Genomic DNA, 20,398 nt, shown 5'->3' with positions numbered 1-20,398 from the left:
TGGGTAGAAGGTCTTGGCAGAGAATAGCATCCTTAATCTGCTGAAGCTCAGTGAAACAGTTTAAATGTGCTTCTACAGGCCTCTGATTCCCCAGGGTTCGGAACTCCAACCCTCTCACTCTGCGGCTCTCTCCATCAGGGAAAGATCCTTCCAGGGGCCACATGGCCTGACAACATCTCACCACGTTTATTCTGTGGACACAGATATGGCTCTGCAGAACACTGGGGCCCACATATGCCATAGCATGGGAATGACATTATGGGGGTGTCAGACTGGGGGATCCCTGGGAGAATCTCAGGCTGTGGGATTCCCATGGGGGTGTCTGGGGGAAATCCCCACGGGTGGGGTCTGAGGCCGTGGGATCCCAGGGGTGTCTGGGGGGGAATACCTGTATGGGGTGTCTCAGGCTGGGGGGTCCCCCCGGGCAGGCATCCAGGGAGGTATATGCGGAGAATCCCCACAGGCAGGGGCTCAGGCTGGGGGTTCCCATGGGGAGAGTCTGGGGGAATCCCGGTGCAGGGGTGTCTCAGGCTTGGGGTCCCTGTGGGGAGAATCACAGTAGGGGGAGGGTCTCAGGCTGGGGATCCCTGTGGGAGGGGTCCAGGGGGAATCCCGGTGGGGTTGTCTCTGGCTGAGGGTCCCCGTGGGGAGTGTGGCTGGAGGGAATCTCGGTACAGGGGCGGTCTCAGGATGGGAGTCCCCTTGAGGAGAGTCTGGGAGGAATCCTAGTGCAGGGGGGGGTCTCAGCCTGGGGGTCTCCGTGGTGGGTGTGTTTGGGGGGAATCCTGGTGGGGGTGGTCTCAGGCTGGGGGTCCCCATGGGGGGCATGTCTGGGGGGAATTCCAGTGGGGGGTGTGTCTCAGGGTGGGGATCGCCATGGAGGGAGTGTCTGGGGGGAATTCCAGTGGGGGGGGTGTCTCAGGGTGGGGAGCGTGTCTGGAGGGAATCCCGGTGGGGGGTGTCTCAGGCTGGGGGGGTCCCCGGGGAGGCATGTCTGGAGGGAATCCCGGTGGGGGTGTCTCAGCCTGGGAGTCCCCGTGGGGAGCGTGTTGGGGGAATCCCAGTGAGGGGGTGTCTCAGGCTAGGGGGTCCCCATGGGGGCGTGTCGGGGGGGAATCCCGGTGGGGGGGGTCTCAGGCTGGGGGTCCCCCGTGGGGGCGTGTCGGGGGGGGAATCCCGGTGGGGGGGTCTCAGGCTGGGGGGTCCCCTCAGGGTGTCGGGGGGAATCCCTGTGGGGGGGGTCTCAGGCTGGGGGGGTCCCCTCAGGGTGTCGGGGGGAATCCCGGTGTGGGGGGGTCTCAGGCTGGGGGGTCCCCTCAGGGTGTCGGGGGGGAATCCCGGTGGGGGGGTCTCAGGCTGGGGGGTCCCCTCAGGGTGTCGGGGGGGAATCCCGGTGGGGGGGGTCTCAGGCTGGGGGGTCCCCTCAGGGTGTCGGGGGGAATCCCGGTGGGGGGGGGTCTCAGGCTGGGGGTCCCCGTGGGGGCGTGTCGGGGGGGAATCCCGGTGGGGGGGGTCTCAGGCTGGGGGTCCCCGTGGGGGCGTGTCTGGAGGGAATCCCGGTGGGGGGGTCTCAGGCTGGGGGGTCCCCTCAGGGTGTCGGGGGGAATCCCCGCGGGCGGGGCCCCGGGAGGACGATCCGGATCCCGGCGGGCCTGGTCCCAGGCGGCGGCTCTCGGGGCAGGCGGTGCCCCCGGCCCGGCAGCCCTGCGCCTTTAACGGGCGGCGGGAGGGGGCCGGCAGACGCCGTGGACGTGCCGGTGCCGCCTCCTCCTCCCCGCCCCGCGCTCCCCTTCCTGCCAGGCAGCCTCCGCCGCCGCGCACGGACCGGCCCGGCCCGGCTGCTCCGCCTCCTCCGGCCGCCGCTGCGGGTTTCGCGGCTCCGCTCGGGCCCGCCGCAGGGTGAGTGGCCGGCCCGCTCCGCTCCGCTCCCCGCCCGGTGCCGCGGGGCTGGCGGGAGCCGCCGGCCGGGCTCGCCCGGGCAGCCGCACGCGCAGCGCCCGCCCCGGCTAGGCCCCGGCGTGGGGACGGACCCTGCCCCGCTCGGGCCGGGCTGCGGGGGGATCCGCGGGGCGGGGCGAGGGGAGCCCTGGTGTGGGGGGGAGGCAGCTCCCACCCCCTGCCGTGGGTTGAGCCTCTGGGGGAGGGGCGCGTGGGAGGGATCTGCCCTGGGGGTGCCAGGGAGAGGGATCCTTTTGGAGTGGGTGTGTGGGCCCCTGTGTGTGTGTGTGTGGAAATCCCATGGGGAAGGGGTGTGTGGGGGAGCCCTGTGGGGGGCTGTGAGTGTGGGGGTCTCTGTGTGGGGTTGTGTGTGGGGTGGATCCCATGGGGAAGGGATCTGGGGGATCCTGTGGGGGGGCTGTGTGTGTGTGGATCCCATGGGGAAGGGGTGTGGGGATCCCATGGGGAAGGGGTGTGGGGGGCCTTGTGGGGGGCTCTGTGTGGGGATCCCATGGGGAAGGGGTGTGTGTGTGGGGGGGGGGCTGTGTGAGTGTGCGGATCCTATGGGGAAGGGGTGTGGGGGTCCCTGTGTGGGGATTGGGGGCTATCCCATGGGAAGGAGATATGGGAGGTGGGCTGTGAAGGGGAGAGTCTCTGTGTAAGGAGCCTCATAGTTATGTGAGGAGGCCCCGCCTGTGGAGAAGGGAGGCCCCTGGGGGGATGAGGGGAGGATTCCCTAAGATTATGGGGGTAAAGGGTTGGGGCATGGGACTGAGGGGACCGAAGTCTGGCTCCAGACCTGCCCTTGTCTGTCGCACTGGGAGGAGGGGTGCTCTCTCAGCGGGGCTGTGGGGTTTAGGGTGGGGGTGGGTTAGGTGTTCCTCTAGGGATGCCATGAGGTTTTGCTGTGTGATTCAGTGATGTATTTACTAGTTCCCCCGCTCCCTGGTTGGGTGTATGGGGAGCCTGGTGTTGGGCATGTGGTCTTGTACTCTGTTGCTATTTCAGGGTCTTAGCTATGATCTCTGATGCTGTTCGTACTAGAGATTGGGGATGTAAAGTTTCCAGTCACCCAAGAATAGAGTCCCTCTGGGCCTGTGAGATGCACTGTAGCTTGGGAGTTGAGGGAGCTCAGCACCTCACATGTTCAGGCCCGAAGAGGCTGCTGTTCTGATTTTTTTGGGGAGCTTAATTTTAAAGTAACTTGCTCCTTAAAACTTGTTGAAAATGTGTTAAAAGTGTTGAAAATGAAGGGAATGTGGGGAGAAAAGGAGAGATTTCCTTGCCTCTGCCAGTGGTGCTGGAACAATTTATATAGCATGGATGCTGAGAGCCTTTGAACCAAACTGTAAACCCTTTATATGATGGAAAGCACTTCAAGCCAGGGGGTGCGGCCACACCCCTAGTTTCAGCGCCTATGGCCTCTGGATACAGTCGTTTTTGGCTATTACAAAACCATCCTTGCTAGGGATGACTTTTTGCCTTTGGAAAATACTACATTGACCCAAACATCATGTTTCAAGAAAACGTTTCCTTGGGTCCCTGAATCTCCCTAAAAGATGTTACCTGCTTCCCTTGTAAATATTTAGTTCAAGTATGGACATCTTGCTTATGAATGCCAGGGCTGTGGATAACGTGTTGTTTTTCCCTCATATCAAGAACAGCTATAGTAACAAAATTTAATGAGAGAAAGGAAACCTTTCTTGTACTAATGTAAGGAATAAATGTGATCATCTACTTAAACTGCAGGAGTAAGCTGCATAATCACCAGGTACAGGAGTGACTTTAAATGAAAGAGCGTGTGTTACTTTCTGCCTTTGTAATTCCTTATGTAAAGGAAGGAAGGGGAAACTGAGGCTTAAGAATGTCCAGCCTAAACTAAGAACTACTATTATGGGGCTCTAGCAGTAATTTGACTAAATTCAGTTTCAGATAAACTGATGAGCATATGATTTATTACAAGTAGGTGTCACTGCCATCGATTGGGGTGCACAATATAGGAAGTTTTGGAGAACATGCTGGCTAGCTGCTCCTTAAAGTTAGACTTCAAAATGCAAACACTCTGCACTTATGTTTTGCTGTATGCATAATATTATAAGGAAATCTAAAAAGCTTTTTATTCTTCAACAATAGTACACTTAGGCCTGGTCCACACTAACCCCCCACTTCGAACTAAGATACGCAACTTCAGCTACGTGAATAATGTAGCTGAAGTCGAAGTACCTTAGTTCGAACTTTGCCGCTTCCGGACCCGCGGTAGGCAGGCTCCCCCGTTGATGCCGCGTACTCTTCTCGCCGAGCAGGAGTACCGGCGTCGATGGTGAGCACTTCCGGGATCGATCCTGGAAGATCGATTGCTTACCTCCAGGTCCGGCGGTAAGTATAGACCTACCCTTAAGTAATTTTTCTAAGAAGATACTTTGAATTAGGAATTAGTGAACTAGTACAAAGTTTCAGAATCACAGATTTAAAAATAAACTTGATGTTAGAGGTTCTGGAAGCATATTTAAAGGTCTGAGAAAAACAGAAAGCTACTCTGCTGTATATTTTGGAAATAACTCTTTCTATAATGGGTCCATCTCTTGATTTGCACTGACAGCTGTACGACAAGCATGCTATGTACAGAATTCATCATAGTTTAGTCACTACACTAACATTGATAAAACTCTGCTTTAAGAACTGATGATCTTGGAGAGCTTTATAAACTGCCTGTTGTTTCTTCATAACATCAGAAGAAAGTTTAGCGTACATTCCCTCAGAAAAAGAGAAAGTCATTGTCTTAAACAACAATGACTTTAAAAATCCCTCCTCCTTTAACAATTAGCCAGCAAAGCAGTCTGGAATGCAAATCTATGGAATTAAAAAAAAAAAAAAAAATCAAAGTAAATTGAATTTTTTGTAACAATTTAAGACTTAATGTTTTTAAAAGGACACTCTTAAATCAGATTTGTGCCAAACTCATTTCAAAAGAATTTGCATAATTTTGAAAAAAAAATCCCATGGATTAACTAATACGTTGTTTACAAAATAAATAATTCCCTTGCAGTGCTAGCAACCGAAGTGCTGCAGCATTTTGCTAGTTTTGAGAATCTTATTGAATTAGACTCTATATGTGAAATAGACTAGTCCGTTTCCATTGAATAAGTTGAGAAATGCAAAATGTACTGCATAGTGAAATATAACTAATTATAATTAACTCTGGAGAGGTACAAACTACTTTCATAATCTGAGTATCAGAGGGGTAGCTGTGTTAGTCTGTATCCACAAAAACAATGAGAAGTCCGGTGGAACCTTAAAGACTAAGATTTATTTGGGTATAAGCTTTTGTGGGTAAAAACCCCCACTTCTTCAGATGCAACAATAATCTGACTGGTGCATCCAATTTCATTTTTATTCTTTTTGCACAGGGAAGTACTTTTAAAATGGAAAAGGAAGATAGGGGTTGAGGAGGATATCTTCGGTATTTTTTAAAAAAGCAAATAAGTTAGGGATGCTGTGTGACAATATACTCTTGCCTATAAAACATTTTTACTAACTCAGTTGTTTAAAAGCAAGACATAAAGAGTTAAGGACATCTTACACCTTATTGTGCACAAAATGAATGCATTTCTCTTAAAGAAATGCATATTTCATTACAGTATAACAACCTTAACTCTGTCCCATACGTTGTTGGTTTTATGTTGTAATTTTTGTCTTGATAGTGATATCGGAATACTCTGTATGTACTAGCAAATGGGAAATATCAGTTAACATCAACTGACAGTAGGGTACCTTAGAAAAATACTTACTGCTTTTTCTTTAGAATAATGTATATGTAATTGTATAGGAAAAGTGCATATATTATGAAAGTGCACTTGCATTTTAGGCTGGAGAATATATTATTACATTTCTTTTCCATATTTTGAGATCAGCAATGATTATTGGGAGGTCAGAGTACAGGCTGTTTTGTGATATACTTTTCTTTATAAAAATATTTATAATGGGCTGTGTAAGGACCTTAGTCTTAACTGTTTATCTTGTCTGAAGTGCTTGAGCTCTGTGTGATGGGCATCTGTCTGGGTTTTTTTTTTTTTTTTCCTTAGGATTTTGTAATGCCACCCATCACTGTGTTATCAGAGCACCTTCCCCATAGGCTACATTGTTGCCATTTCACATTCTAATTGCTTTTAACTTTTGTATTTATGTATAAGAATACCCCCCTTTCAGTTTAGTAAATGTTTGAAACAGATCAAGAAAAACGTTGCTCAAAAAGCTTAAGTGTTTGCCATGAAAATCAAGAAAAAGATTTGGTTGGTACACGACACCTTTCTTCAAATCTTGTTTGTGTTCCAGTTTTCTCAAAGTAGATCCCTAACATTACGTGGGTTTGAGTTGGAAGTGATTATCTGCCTTGTAGAGCTCCTGTGCCTAAATTTGGTTGCCGTTTCCATCCATGAGCAGGCTGTATAACTCGCTTTACCACATTTTTGCTGTTACATTTTATGCTTATGTTGCTTTTTGTGTGCTATGATTCAAATATAGCTTTTGCATATAACTCATGGTGAGGAAAAGTTGGGTTTGAATGAAAATGACCTGAGGATTTGTTAACTATACAATACTTTTATTATAGCTTTTTTTTTTTTTACTTAACTGTCTAGTCAGTCTTTAAAATATGCTTTAAACTCTGCTTAAAAGGTGAGGAGGGAAGAAATCTTAAATAAAGAAATCCTCAATTTTATCCTTTCCCCTCCTCCTTTCCCCCCACGCCACACAAACAATTAAGAAATGTGCAGATAATGCAGCTGGGCAGGCTAAGTTTTGTTAAAATTATTGGAAGGGAAGGGCAAGACTTGCTCAAGCCTGCATACACAGTGTGATTATTCAGTTAACTATATAACAGCTTTTTTTTAACATCATTCCTTACTCCACCTATTTCTGAGATTAGATGATCATAGGTCAAAATACTTGAATCACTGCTCAAACCTGGTTACCATGCAATAATTGGTGCTTAATAAAGCTTTTTAGAAGCTGCAATTCTTTACGGAGTTCAGTGACTGTGTGGGAAAAGTTCTGTTTAGGTCTCTGCTTTAAATGTAAGACTGTTTCTGTGCTGGAGAAAGCTGAAGAGTGAAACTTTTACACTGGCAAAGAAGTTAAATAGTTAACATATATACAACGTAGAAACTTATAAAATATTCCAAAGGAGGATAGATGAGAAATATAAAGCAGTTACATTGAAATCTGGCAACTTTTCACTCCATCAGGGTGCTTGTAGCTCCAGTTGTGGGGCAGATAATACAGTAGTAAATATTTAGCAAATCAAGTAAAATCATACTCCTGCATGTGATATATCCAAAGCGTTATCATAAATATTATGCTCAGGTAGTGGCAAAAAGTAGCAGAACTGAGCTGTTTAAAAACTGACAGTATGGTATAATTTTTGAGGGTCTCTGTAAAGTCACATGCCCACCAGGTGAATGGGGCCCTAAAAATAAATATTTCTGACTTAACAGTGCGATTGTTGAGGCCAGTAAGACTGTGAATTGCTGATCTAAATATCTGCTCCAGACAAATCAAACTTTGCTATTAATTTGTATTCATAGAATATCAGGTTTGGAAGGGACCTCAGGAGGTCATCTAGTCCAACCCCCTGCTCAAAGCAGGACCAATCCTCAGATTTTTACCCCAGTTCCCTAAATGGCCCCCCTCAAGGATTGAACTCACAATGCTGGGTTTAGCAGGGCACTCACTGCTCAAACCACTAAGCTATCCCTCCCCCAGTTGTAGAATGGGACTTCATTGTGCAAGGCACTGTACAAACCTGAACAAAGATTGTTCCTGCCCCAAAGAACTTACAAACTAAGTGTTGATTGTGTTAAATTGTGCTGGTGTGGTGAGAGGGAGGGCGGAAATTACATGAAGATCATGTTTGACAGCATTTTCATGCTTCTGTGTGCTTGTTTGATTGCTGTAAAAACAGCATCCAGCAGAAATAAATCTGCTCTTTCAGACTAGCACTGTCTTCTTAGAAATAGTTCTCGGCCACATTAAAATGCACAAGTTGATAGAAAGTAGGATTCAGAGGAGAGTTTTTCCATCCTAGATCACTCTGATTCAGGCAGAGCAGAGACTTGAGTCTGGGACTCCCACATCCCAGGCCAGTGCCCTAACCACCAGACTGTAGAGCAGGGGTAGGCAACCTTTGGCACGTGAGCTGATTTTCAGTGGCACTCTCACTGCCCAGGTCCTGGCCACCGGTCCGGAGGGCTCTGCATTTTAATTTAATTTTAAATGAAGCTTCTTAAACATTTTAAAAACCTTATTTACTTTCCATAAAACAATAGTTTAGTTATATATTATAGACTTAGAGAAAGAGACCTTCTAAAAACGTTAAAATGTATGACTGGCACGCGAAACCTTAAATTAGAGTGACTAAATGAAGACACTTCTGAAAGGTTGCCGACCCCTGCTGTAGAGTATGGTTTCAAAAGATAGATCTATTCCCCTGTCTCTCCGCCCATCCCCTTCCTGCTGAAACACGTGGTGATTGTCTTGTTTCCTGTTGGTCTAGGTTGAATGAATGACACATGCTACATTGAAATCACCTTGTACTTCTCCATGCAAAATTAAGAATCAGTTTTGGGTTGGGGAAGTGGAGTGGCAGATGAGATCCTGGCCCTGCTTAAAACAAATACAGGAAGTGCTCCTGCCTGTATCTTACCTCTAATTCCTCTATTGTGAGTTTGCTTCACTGGGGAACTAGAAGTAACTTCTGTGTTGGTTTCTTTGCACATGAACACTGGCCAGCACAATAATTGCTTCACTGCTACTGGCTGTACTCAGGAGTGCTGTGATTTAATTAGATTATATTTGAATGAATACATAAATCTTTATAAATGAGCTTAAAGGGACACTGTCAGGTCAACTGAGGCCCTAAAGATAGGTGTTAGGCTTTGTAAAAGCTTGTTTCGACAAGTACAGCATTAATAAAATCTTAAATGGAGACCCTCTGTTACTGAAGGAATTACTCTCCCTTGTAGTGTTCTCCACCCAAACATTGCAGCATCCTGTTAGTGTGTGAAATAACAGAAAGTGAAACTACAAAGAGGAATGACTAGTCTATTTTTGCCCAAGGTCACTGGAATACAAAGGGGGCGGTGGGGAGAGAATAGGTGTATGGGAAGAGGTTCTGGTGATCTAAGTTGTTAATAATATAGGTATTATGTGTCTATTAAAATTAACTTTAAACCTCCTGGTCCTTTTATTGCTCCTTCTGACCCTTAAGTGTAGGATTTTGATATTTGTAATTTCCGTTAAGGTGCCACACAAAGGGAGGTATTTGGAGTTGCTTTGTGGTGGGTGTGTGGAAAGTCTGGAAGGTTTCTTTTCTGCTTGTTTTTATACCTGAGAAATATCAAGTCTTTCCAGTCTTTGCTTGTGGTCTTTTTGGAGTACCCAGGGAAATAGACTGGGAGCTACCTCAGCCCTTATTTGTGGTGGGTTGGGGGCTTATGTGTGGTGGTTAGCTTTTGATTTGAAGTTTTAAACAGTTTCATTATAAATCACTTCCTTGCTATCTGTGATATCATAAACCTCATAATTCTGCAGTTCTCTATCTCTGCCCTGCTTATCCTAGAGGGCTAAGATCTGAATCCCTGATATTGTGGGGGAAAGAGGAGAGAAGCACGTGAAGTCTTTTTCCCACAGAAGACTTCTAAAGACTATGAAAGACAAATGAGACAAACCCCGTGTTTTTCTTTGTAGGTCATTTTGTGGGTCACTGTGCATGTTTCCTTCTGTAGGTTGTAATATGTCTATAAACTTGTAATGCTTGCAAGCCACACTTCTTATTGTGGTGTTAATCCCTTTTACCTATAATAATGTCCTCCAGCAGCATTTACAGTTAACACCCTTGCTTTCATTGACATGCCAGCAGGATTTTCCAATAAACTTTGTTAGGGTTGGTAAATAACAGTAAATCAAGCAGTGGCATTTCTAGTTGTCAGTCCTGATGACTCTTTCCAATGGGCTCTTCCCAGGGATAATTTAATAATCTGAAACTTGGTCTACACCATACTTTTTTCTTTAAACTTCCCACCACTGGTACCACTGGTGCAGCTTCATCTTAGGAGCATTAGTGGACACCAGCCTCCAGGGTTCTAGACACCCTGTATCCAGATCTACTCTGAACAGGATTATTTGGATTCATTTGTAATGCCTACATTGTCAACACCCATCCCTCAGAATCAGCAACCCTCTATTTTTCTGTAGAAAATCCATTTTAAAATATCCCTGTGAAATGTCTCATGTGATTTCCACCCCTCCCCAAATACTCTCCTTAAAGTATACAGGTGTTGCGGATGCTACAGAACCTAGTCTGAGTGTAGCTGTGTTAGTCTGTATCAGCAAAAAGAACAGGAGAACTTGTGGCACCTTAGAGACTAACAAATGTATTTGAGCATAAGCTTTCGTGGGCTAAAGCCCACTTCATCAGATGCATGCAGTGAAAAATACAGTAGGAAGATATATGTACACACACACACTCCGTGAAAAAATGGGGGTTGCCATACCAACTCTAATGAGACTAATCGATTAAGGTGGGCTATTATCAGCAGGAGGAAAAAAAACTTTTGCATCACTGTGAGGAAGCTGGGTTTGTGTTTTTCCTCAATCTTTCATGAACTTCAGCTCCTTTCTGTTCTGGATCGTACATATTAACGAAGTGGATGGGTTGAGAAGGCGAATCTGTGTAATTCAGGCCATTGAATGTATGTCCGCTAACCCAAAGAAAACAAAGCTTGACTTAGAAGCCTCTGGAACACCCATATCATTTCTAAGGACAGTTGGGAAATGAGGTCCTTTCATCTAGGTATATATGCACCCAGGATTCATGCTGCTTTCCCCCGTGCAATGAATGTGGACTGGATTGTTTCTTGGTGGCTTTCTGGAAGCAACTTGAGTAAGTTACTTACAAGCTACATTCATAAGCTTTTTCATAGGTTAGATCAATAGAAATACAATTATGCATGTATTTTGGATTTTTTTGGCCTCTTGTTTCCAAAACTCCTACAAGTTTTTCAGCATTTCTTGTACAATTGAATGTTGGTTTACAGTGGCATCAGAGCAGAGGTACTCCGTCTGTCTATCCATTGTCTCTTTCCTTGGATTGTAAGACCTTTGAAAGCTTACACTTAGGCTACATCTACATTACAGTGAAAAGCAAGCTGTAGCCACACTGTGATGTGTAGCTACATGTGTTCGTGAAAGACACCCCAGCAGTGAAAGGCTTCAGCAGCTCCCCACTGCTGGAACTTTTCACTGCAGAGCGGAAAGGCTCTGGCAGGGGGAGGTAGCGACAAACTGCTTGCCAGAGCCTTTACCTGTGACCAGAGTCTTTTCCTACTGGAGGGAAAGGCTCTGGCAGCGGGACACTACTGTGGCTAAAAATAGCGCTGTAGACATGGGAGGTAAGGCTTGAGCAAATAGAGAGCTGTGTGGGGTACGTATTACCTTACGTACCCACACCCTTCTGGCATCTCTTTACATGCACAAGTCGGCCTCTCGGTTACTCTGCTATTGATATCCATGCTGGGGGGGCTACACGGGTATGTACACCACATGCTGCTGACAGACGTGTAGTGCAGACATACCTTTCAAAGATGTGAACAAACTGGAGAAAGTCCAGAAGAGAGAGACAAAAATGATGAAATGTTTCGAGAACCTGACCTATGAGGAGAGGTGGTGTTTTATTTATTTATTTTTTAAAAGGAGGCATGTTTAGTCTTGAGAAAAGAAGGCTGAGAGGAAGACCGAATATGTCTTCAAGTATGTTAAAGGCTGTTATAAATAGCGTGCTGATCAATTGTTCTCCATGCCCACTGAAGGTAGGACCGGGAGTAATCTGCTTAATCTTTTAGCAAGGTTAGATATTAGGAAAAGCTTTTTAGCTATAAGCATCCTTAAGCACTGGAACAGGTTACAAATGGAGGTTGTAGAATCTGCATCATTAGAGGTTTTTAAGAACAGGTTGGGCAAACACCTGTCAGGATAGTCTGGGTATAATTCTTCCTGCCTCAGTGCCGGGGGCTGGACTAGATGACTTCTCAAGATCCATTCCAGCCCTACATTTCTATGATTCTTTGGGCAGGGACTATCTTTTTGTTGTGTTTGTACAGTGCCTAGCACAATGGGGCCCTGGTCCTTGATTGGGGCTCCTAGGTGCTGCTGCAATAATAATAATTTGGAGGACAGGAGTGACTAGAAAACAACTTTTCTTTTCTTAAAGACCAGCTGGGAGATTCTGGGCACAATACCAGGACGCATGTCTTGGGGAGTGACACACCAGTGTAGGTCAATCTTGTGCATTGCACAGTAACGTGTCTACTGCATTTATGCAAGAACATAGGAAGGAAGTTGTTGAGCATTTAGAAAGTGATAGTAACTATATCTTTTGACACTCCTATCACTCAGTTAAGGAATGCTCTGGCCCTCTTTTTCCCAGAGCAGTGTGCTTTTGCCTGCTCTCATACGCAAACATCTGGAAGAATATCAGCAGCATTCCATTGCTCGCAAGAAGGTTTGAGCGCAGTCAGAATCTGTTTGTGACTGCTTAGGTGCCAAGGAAGATGACTCCGCAATCATACGAGGCAAAGGTATTCTGGGATAGCTCCATGGTTCGGCTAGGTTTTGACTGATTGATAAGAGAACTAAAAATGTCATTAGTTGATAATTTGACTATTGGATTAATCGTTGATCACTGGCTGAGGCATTTTTCTCCTAACCCCTTTGCTTCAGAGTTTAAAGCCAGAAGAAAAGTTTGAAAAGAAGGGAGTCCTCTTCAGACATCATCCAGTGAGCAAAAACTTGAATCAGCAGGAATTGAACTGTCCCCGAAGTCCTTGTGCTGTATTTTCAGAGTGCCAGAAGGATCCAAGTATGGTTATGCTATCGTGGCACCCTTTAGGACCCTGTGGTTCCATTTTAGCTGTTGAATTCCAGTGGCTTCCAGATCAAATATGCTCAGTTTACAAGTAGAAGGGTGTTTTGAGTTTGCAGGGCTGGCAGATGGAAAGCAAAATGGGATCTGAAACTGAAGATGAGTTCCTGAAAGTGACTGTCTTTAAATAACCACTCTTCTGCCCATAATCACCCGTTAGAGATCTCTACTGCTTCAGTGGCTAGAGGTCAGTCCTGCTCCTGAAAAGCAGATGATGTTCTCCCTTGTCGATCCTCCCCAAAGCCATTTCAAACATTATTTTGTTATTGCTATAAAACTCAGCTTCCTTGTAAGCAAGTCATATTATCTTAGGCCTGGTCCACTCTAACCCCCCACTTCGGACTAAGGTACGCAAATTCAGCTAGGTTAATAACGTAGCTGAATTTGAAGTACCTTAGTCCGAACTTACTGCGGGTCCAGACGCGGCAGGCAGTCTAGACAAGACGCGATAAATCGATCCCAGAAGATCGATCGCTTACATCCGGACCAGGAAGTAAGTATAGACGTACCCTTAGTGCCAGACAGTGGTTCTGACTCAGATCTTATCAAGAAACTTGTTTTTGTCCTGCTGTTTATGTGGCACCTGTGCATTGGTACACTTAAAGACTCACAGCCGTGGAGGAGGGGGATAAGGCATCTCTTGTGCCTCCATGATCCCAGACCCCCGGCATACTTTAGAGCACCACTGGGGAGACTTTAAATTTTGCCCAGCTGCCAGTGGCCCCTAAAGGTCATTCCGGCATCTAGGGATCCCCTGAGCCCAGCAGTTTTCCGGCTGCACACCAGGGGCCAAGGTGGGCTGCTCTTTCCCACTGGGGGAAGCGGAGGGTAATTTTGAGGGGCTGATTGTCTCTGGCTCCTTTCCCCATGAAGTTTCTACTGGCTTGAAAGCGCATACTGCTACTGCCACTATATCCCTTTTGAAGCATAGAGGATTTCTCTAAAACTCAGTGGGAGGACCATGTCCGGTGGCATCAAGTGTCTGTACAAATACCTGTCGGGAATGTGCCGCATCAATTCTGAGGTGTGATAGGAAGGACTGTGCTACTTTCTCCCTGTTAGTATTGTAAGTAGTTGACATTCAGATCTGAAATGGATGCTCAACAGGTCAGGCTGCAGGGGAAACATTATTTCTCAAAGTCCAAAGTGTAAACTGCTTGTTCTTTTGGTGGGACCTGATAGTTGGCGGGGAAGGGCTCCTCGGTGACACTGCCTGAACTTGGGAAGTAGGGAAGAAAATAAAAAGCAAGTCTGAAGGAGCATCTCCCAGTCCTGGAAACTCTAGTTCTGTTGTCACCAAGCCATAGGTCAGGATCAACCAGTCAATTGCGGAGCCTCTACCAGTCTATTGTGATCTCCGGCCGCTAAAAGTTCGGCGGCACAGTGGAGCTAAGGCAGACTCCCTGCCTGCCTGCTCCAGCCCCATGCCACTCCCGGAAGCGGCCAGCACGTCCCTGTGGCCCCTGGGGGGCGCGGGCAAGGGTCTCCGCATGCTGCTCCTGCCTGCAAGCACTGCCTCTGCAGCTCACGTTGGCTGGGAATGTGGAACTGTGGCCAATGGGAATTGCGGGGGTGGTGCTTGCAGGCAGGAGCAGCGCGTGGAGCCACATGCGCGCCCCCCCCCCCCCCAGGGGTCACAGGGGTGTATTGGCTGCTTCTGGGAGCAGCTTGGGGCCGGGGCAGGGAGGGAGCCTGCCTTAGTCTTGCTGCACCACCAGCCAGGAGCCGCCCGAGATAAGTGCTGCCCCCGGCAGGAGCCCACATCCCGAACCCCTCCCGCACACCTGCCCCAGCCCTGAGCCCCTTTCTGCACCCCATCTCCAATCCGCCTCCTGGAGCCAGCACCTCAAACACCTTCCTGCACCCCAAACACCCTGCCCCAGCTCTGACCCCCCCTCCTGGAGCCAGCATCCCATACCCCCTCCTGCACCCCAACACTCTGCCCCAGCCCGGAGCCCCCTCCTGCACCCAAACTCTCTCCCAGAGCTTGCACTCCCTCTGGATGACGCTGCTTCTCGGTGGCATTTTGGCGGATGCTCGTCCGCTGGCCAGTACGCAGGCGCACCGCGTTGGGGACCCCTGGCCTAGGCCAATGAGTTTACACGCCCTGTATTGATTTCCCTTCTCCCACTCCCGCCTTTCATTAGGGAAACAAAATGATCATGATGAGCAGTGGAACATGAACTGGGAAATTCCAAAGCGAATGTTGCTGCACAAAGTTAAACATACTGTATTTTGCATATAATGTATCCTGTCAGATATGTAAGAGGTGTAACTTTGGTTTCAACTTGGTTTCAGCTAGCATTGTGGGAATAAATCTTCATTTTGGGAATTTCCCTAAACTTTGGAAACTTTTTACTCTATTGGCACATTTAAATCAAAGGTCAGGATATGGAAAATTCAGAGTTCCAAGAGCTTTAACTCTGTTGCATTATGTAGCCTAAGGCTTCTATCACCTTGGTGTCTAAGTACCACAGTCTTATATATTGTATAGTATATGCAAAATGAAAGGGCAGTTATACTATGGAAAAACTGAACTCTAGTGTTCGCATTTGATATGGAAATCCTTGAGAGAGACACTTGCTCAGTTTCCAAGTAAAGAGTCTTTCCCTGACTGCCAGCTGTGCAAATTCAATCTGGGATGAGAAGGCCAAAATATCTTTTCTGGCGTATACCATATTGTCAGCAAAAAAGATTGTGGTCCAAATTCTGCTCTTATATCTGTATGATTTCTTTAAACAGGTTTCATAGTGTAACAGAGGACAAAATGTGATCCAACAATCAGAATTTAATTAACAAATATGCTAATACATGAGGCAGAATAGAATTCAACTCAGTTTGTCTGCTGTGTGGCTCTGCAGTATGTTCAGGCGTTAAAAAGTAGTAAAACTCATTTTATTTTAGTTGACAATGAGTCCTACAGGAAACTGATCTGTTGATTAAGGTCCCATTTTTACATTGGCATTACTCAGAGTAGAACTATTTATATGCTTAACAAGAAAAATGGGTATAGGGAGTAGTACATAATGCAGCCTAGACAAGTTTACTCTGTTCCTGGAACACTAACTTTTGTATTTCCTGAATTGTGATTATAGGGTGCCACTTTAAAATTGCATCAACATGGTTATTTTTGCTTTTAACTTCCTAGGTTTGTATGGGCAGGGGAAGTGTGTGGACTAGAGGGTAGGGAAAAAAAATTCTAGAATGATGTTGCTGGCAGAGTTTACAGGTTTCTTCATGGGCGATTTAAATTCCTATTTCAATAATCCTATTGTGCGTGTTTATGCAGTGCTTCTGACTAAGGTTCACCTGTTGGCTGAGGGAGACTTTTCCTGCTTATGCTGAGTATGCTTTCTTCAAGTAGTCCATATCTGAAATCTAAACACGTCTTAAATTTAGCAAATACATTAGTAAATGAGAATTGTTTGTTCCTGATGGGTTTTCAACTCTGGGTGTGTTCCAAAATTTCTAACCACTTTCTTTTAGAGAAACTTGGAGAACTTTGTGTTCTCACCTCTGATAATTCAAATGACAGAAGGAATTTTTATCTGTAATCTCCTGGTCCAAGAGAACTGTCAGCCCAAAAGGTGAATGTTTCAAAAGTTGGGTCTGAAAATGGGGTTAAAGCAAAGACTGTTTTGCAAATGACTGCTGTGTTATGGTGATTTATGAAACAGACGCTTGCTGTCTCCGTATATGCTGTTTGCAGTGACTTACTTGTTAATGCAGTAATCCCGTTTTCCTTCTTCTAAGGGAAACCCAAATCTCTCTGCTACTTAAATATAGTCTATTTGTGGGGTAAATAATTTCTTTAAACTGCGTGTTGGTTCAGTAAACCATGTCTAATATGCCACACAATCCGTTAATAATTGTGATTTCCTCATCTAAAAGTATTCTTAATCACTCTTTTGTCTCTCTCCAAAGTAGCTTGGTAGGTAGGTGGGTCAGATCTTCTTTAGTACTTCAGATAGCTGGGACATCCCTCTTTCTGTAGAGGTTTGCTGTCAGTTACTCATTTCATAGATTGCTGTTTAACAATAGGATCATTGAGTCACGGAAAGGTTAACAAAGCACTTTTTTGTCAGTTGCTCAATCTTTTTGTGTGGTTGTGTGAACAGCAGACTGAGCAGAAATAATGGAAAAATCTTGTTGCTGAAATGACCAGGGTCAGCATGCTGCATTGCTAGGGCGAAGACCTGCTTGGGCTTCTGGGTCTGTGGCTGTGAAGTCTGATAGACAATAAATACTTTCCTGGTTCCATTGCAAGACCGCTAACTATTAGTTTGTGTGAAACTTTCACATTTAATAGTGTCAGCTGTCTGGTTCCGAATCCTCACAATTGCCCTTGTTGCTGTAGCTTCTAGTTCAATTTTAAACCCCCCTTTTAATAATGAATGTGTTTGGCTCCCTAAATCAAGCATTAGAAAAAGGGTGAACTTGTAATCCTTAATTGTGACGCATTGGAACACTCATAGTCAATCACGGTCAAACACAGGCAACATTCCAGCACCTCTTCTAGAGACAGTGTGATGTTTTCCTGCTGTAGAATTTGAATATCCAAATGAATGTAGTAGACTCCCTGTGTGCGTGCTGTCACGGCAAAGGACTGCTAGATTGGATTTTGGTGTTTTGTGGAGGGGATTCAAAAGCAGTTCTGGCTTAAAAATATTTATTTTGCAGTCCTTGAGGCCTCCACCTTGTTGTGCTAAGCATTATAACAGAGAGACTATAAACTCTTTGGAGCAAAGGCTAAGCTCTTTGGAGCAAAGGCTAAGCATAAGACAAAACAACAGTGGGATGCAATAAAGGTGAAAGGCGCACCAGGTAAGAATGAGCCGCTAAGCTCAACCATGTCAGCACACCAGCTGCTTAGCTGTTGCTAAGTTTATTGCAGCATCACAGCACAGTAGTTTTGAGGAAGGATTTGAAGGAGGTCGATGCTTTGTGGGCTCTTGTTGGGAGCTCCTTCCATGCATAAAGCATGGCATGGGAGATTGCCTGAAGGTGTTAAAAAGCTGGACTGAGTGGAAATGAAAGCCATTTCTTAGCAGAAAACAAACTGCCTCTCAGGACTCTCTGACGTATGTATAGACGCATGCCAAGTGTTGGTGTCTCTATTGCATTCTGGGCGAGAGAATTGGTCTGTTCTTCTTGGAGGTGGCTTCTGCATGTTTGCGCTTGACTGACGCACATCCCTCTCCCCCAAATTGGACTGCACGAGTGCCTTCTTGCAACACTGCACACTTAGAGCAGAGATGATAGAGGCAGGGTGGTTCCCAATTACCTGCCTGCCTTCTGCTAATGCCTTGGGGAAGGCATGATGATAAAAAAGAAAGATGCTCCATCTCTAGCACCAGCCAGAATTTTTCTACTAGTACAAATCAGATTAGCAGAAGCCCTGTTCAGAGCCTCTAGATCAGTGGTGGGCAAACTATGGCCCGCAGGCCGGATCAGGCCTACCAGCCGTTTCAAGCCAGTCCTCGAGCTCCTGCTGGGGAGCAGGGTCTGGGGCTTGCCCCGCTCTGGTGCTCCAGCCGGGGAGCAGGGTTGAGGGCTGCACCACGCTGCTTCTGGAAGCAGTGGCATGGCCCCGCTCCGGCTCCTACTTGTAGGGGCAGCCATGGGGTTCTGCTCTGAACACTGCCCCTGCCCCGGTGCCGCCCCCGCAGCTCCCATTGGCTGGGAACTGTGGCCAATGGGAGCTGCATGACCAGTGCCTGTGGACTGGGCAGCGTACAGAGCTGCCTGGCTGTGGGTCCGCGTAGGAGCCAGAGTAGGGACAGGCCGTTGCTTCCAGGAGCCGCTTGAGGTAAGCGCCGCCCGGAGCCTGCGCCCCTCACTCTGGCCAATGGGAGTATGGAGCTGGTGCTCGGGGGCAGGGGCAGCACACGGAGCCCCATGGCCCCCCCGCCTAGAAGCCGGACCTTCTGCTGACAGCTTACCGCGGCACAGTGCGGTGTTGGAGCAGGTAGGCGGGACTGTTAACATCCCGGTCGGCGGTGCTGACCAGAGCGACCCAGTGCCTAACACTTGGTCGTGACCTGAACTTTGAAAAATGCTGATCTAGTCCAACCCGCTGCTCAAAGCAGGACCAATGCATCCTCCTGTATGGGGTGTTAAAAATACAAGCTAGTTTTCTTTTTCCTAGTACCAAAATATATTAACTTACTGCTTTGATTAGTCATTTCCTTTCTCATTGTTCCTTTCAGACTGGGATATAAAGGACTGCATGCATACTTTTAAAATTAGACCCTAGCTATACAAAGATTTTATTTAACCTAGAGGAGGCCTAAGGTGCCGAAATTAACTGGCAAGGTCATTGTTCTGTTCCTTCATTAGTGGTGAAAGTAGATGGCTATTTCCATTCTCATGCCTATTAAATATAAACTTATGAGTGTAGTTACCCAACCTTATTTGCACCATTGATCATACTGAGCATAGATTTCCTATGTGATTTGGAAGCAGGTCTGAAACAAGCACTTGCCCTGTTTAGTGTTGGGTATAGCACTGCTGGGAATGTCTGTTTTAACATGGTTTTCAGCAAAATATGTAAAGCCCCAAGTTCATCCAAGGCTGTCACCCATCTCCTGCTTAGCTGCCCGCCTTCCCCTCCTCCCCCCCAAAAAAGAAAGGGGTTGTATGTGGCCTTTTGTAGCATAGGTGCAAACTGTTTAAAAGTGAATGGACGATATCTTGATTTTTGTAGTCAGACATACTGTTACTGTTGGACTGCTTGGCACTGCTTTGTGGTCAGGTGTGTTTAGGGGAAAATGCCAGCAACCCAGCCCTGGGTAAATGTGCCTTTGGCCACTGGAGCTGGCATAAACACTGCTCTGGGTAACTTATTAACATCTGCAAGGTCAAGTATAACCTTTGGTTCTCTACTTCCCTCTTACTTCCGCAGCCAGCAGCTAGGTAGAACCTTTGAAAGGTTGGCAATACATTTGTCAGCTTTCACGCGGTAAATAAGCACGTCGACTTTCACAATAAGCCAAAGATCAAGCTAATCCCATTTCAAAACAAGGCCAAAACAAGCCAATCCCTAAGAACCCCAACACTCTGTGACTAGATCCCCCCCGGTGTGCAGTCTGGGACTGTGGTGGGCCCGCTGTGCACCCCTGACTCTCCCCACCTTGCCCCTGCTTGCTGTAGCTGATTTAAAAAAAAAAAAAAAAAAAAGCAACAAGCAAGCTAAAAGCCAAAAACTAGCCAACAAACAACACACAAGCCAATTAAGCCAAAAACAAGCCCAATTTCTGTGTTTTTTCTATGGGTTTGGCATGTCTGGCTGGCAATCTCTTGTCCTGGGACAGAGCTCCTTAGGTCAGGAAATAGAGATTCAAAGCTTGTATTTCATGTCCTGGCAAATAGACCCCAGTGAATAGCCCAAGAACATCACAACACCAATAAAACAAACAAACAAAAAAAATCCCAAACAACCAAAAACTGTAATTTAAAGAAAAGTTGATTAGCAAACGGAGAGCG

At 46.5% G+C, this 20,398-nt stretch overlaps 1 protein-coding gene across 11 annotated transcripts in view; it reads left to right on the top strand.

The window, feature by feature from the left end:
• Window positions 1–1,650: 1,650 nt before the first annotated feature.
• The window catches only part of KTN1 (kinectin 1), a 110,665-nt gene continuing 91,917 nt past the window's right edge, over window positions 1,651–20,398 (top strand). For 5 of the 11 annotated variants that reach the window (XM_054025038.1, XM_054025044.1, XM_054025043.1 and 2 more), the window contains exon 1: window positions 1,652–1,899. The gene's annotated coding sequence lies outside the window, so the exon portion shown is untranslated. Of the gene's footprint in view, window positions 1,900–20,398 lie in introns of all 11 variants that reach the window. The other 6 variants (XM_054025047.1, XM_054025046.1, XM_054025045.1 and 3 more) reach the window with 3 other exon arrangements.

This window comes from Malaclemys terrapin, chromosome 4 (assembly GCF_027887155.1).
Source record: "Malaclemys terrapin pileata isolate rMalTer1 chromosome 4, rMalTer1.hap1, whole genome shotgun sequence".
NCBI lineage: Eukaryota > Metazoa > Chordata > Testudines > Emydidae > Malaclemys > Malaclemys terrapin.
The sequence above is the reverse complement of the archived record's forward strand: the minus strand, read 5'-3'. Positions and strand labels throughout refer to the sequence as shown.